The following is a 1,488-nucleotide window of genomic DNA, read 5'->3' on the forward strand; positions in this document are numbered from 1 at the left end:
CGGCGGAGGGAGCCGGGGGCCGTAAAGGGACGTCTGAGGCCCCCGAGTCGGGTCCAGTGAATAATTCACGTTGAAAAGTTTTTTCCTCCTTAATTGTCAGTCTGGCAGAACCCCAGCCCGCCTTTTTTTTTCTTTTTCCTCCATCACATAATTTAAGGGCTTGTTCCCTGGGAGCGGCGGGCACCGGGGCATGAATCACCCGGCCCGGCCCGGCCCGGCCCGGCCCGGCGAAGGCCTTTCGCTTTGAGAGCGTAAAGTGTCCCAACTATCAGCGAACCCCCCCAACAGCACCTTCGGAAAAAAACGCCGCGCTCTCACGGAAAAACGCCGTTACCTCCACGGCCCCTTTTGCGAATTAATTTCCACGCGGTTTTGCAAAAAACGTTCCAGAGAAGATGAATGCGTCCAGTTGTCGAGGAGACTCCGCCCCCCCCCCCCTCCCTTTCCAAGGTTCTGATAAAATCAACGTGTTACGTTTTTTATTTTGTGTCATTACTTCCTACTTGTGTCGGACAGGTGCTGAGAAGAGCGGTGGAAAAAATAGTTTCTAGCTTCTCTGCAGCGCCACCTGCCTCCAGACTTGTAAAGAGTTACGACATTCCGTGAGGTCACACTCGCCGGCCGCCGGGAGGCGCGTGTGGTCCGGCCGGGGGGGGGGGGGGGGGGGGGGGGGGGGGTCAAAGGTGAACGACGTAACGCGCGAGGCCGTGTTTTTGTCCTCGACCTCGGGTCATCGACTCTGACGGCGGCGCGTTTTACTCTGGAGGCTTCAGGCGGGTTTTTGTGTGAATGATGAATATTCACGAGGAGACTTTTGGAACAAACGACGAATGGAATACAAATTCGATTTTGTTTTTTGGGCCATCTGCTCGGGTCATTTCAGCGCTGACTGACAAGCGGCATTTGCAGTTTTCAGCGAGCTACAGCAGGAGGATACAGTTCATTACCTGCGGCCGTCCTGAGCCGCACGTCACTCTAAATAACAGTGGGCTTATCAGAGGAGAGGATCCGAGGCCTCTGTGCTGATTGGCCGCCCGTCGTCCTGCTGTTGCTGGAGCCCCAGAGAGAAAAACGACATCATTGTGGTTTTTGGTATTTAAAAGTCTTTTTATGGAAAAGCTTCAAAAGGTGTGGCCCCCTACATATAACAAGTGCATCTTGAATTCTTTAGTACACTGTATGAATTAAGATTAAATGGAAGATGGAAACAATCCACAGCGACGTCTGTTATTCAGAATAAGAGGGACACTTTTCTGAATATTGAATATTGAAATACTGTATTTTTAAAAAATAGAAATAATAAATATATGTGAATATATATATATATATATATATACACACACACACATATACACATACATATATATATACATACATATATACATATATATATGTACACATATAAGGAATAGAAACAAAAATAAAATAAAATATGCCTGCTGTGTACATCACAGCCTTTCACAATTTCATAAACATCTATTAAAAAAA

Source organism: Scophthalmus maximus, chromosome 14 (genome assembly GCF_022379125.1).
Source record: "Scophthalmus maximus strain ysfricsl-2021 chromosome 14, ASM2237912v1, whole genome shotgun sequence".
In the NCBI taxonomy this organism is placed as follows: domain Eukaryota; kingdom Metazoa; phylum Chordata; class Actinopteri; order Pleuronectiformes; family Scophthalmidae; genus Scophthalmus; species Scophthalmus maximus.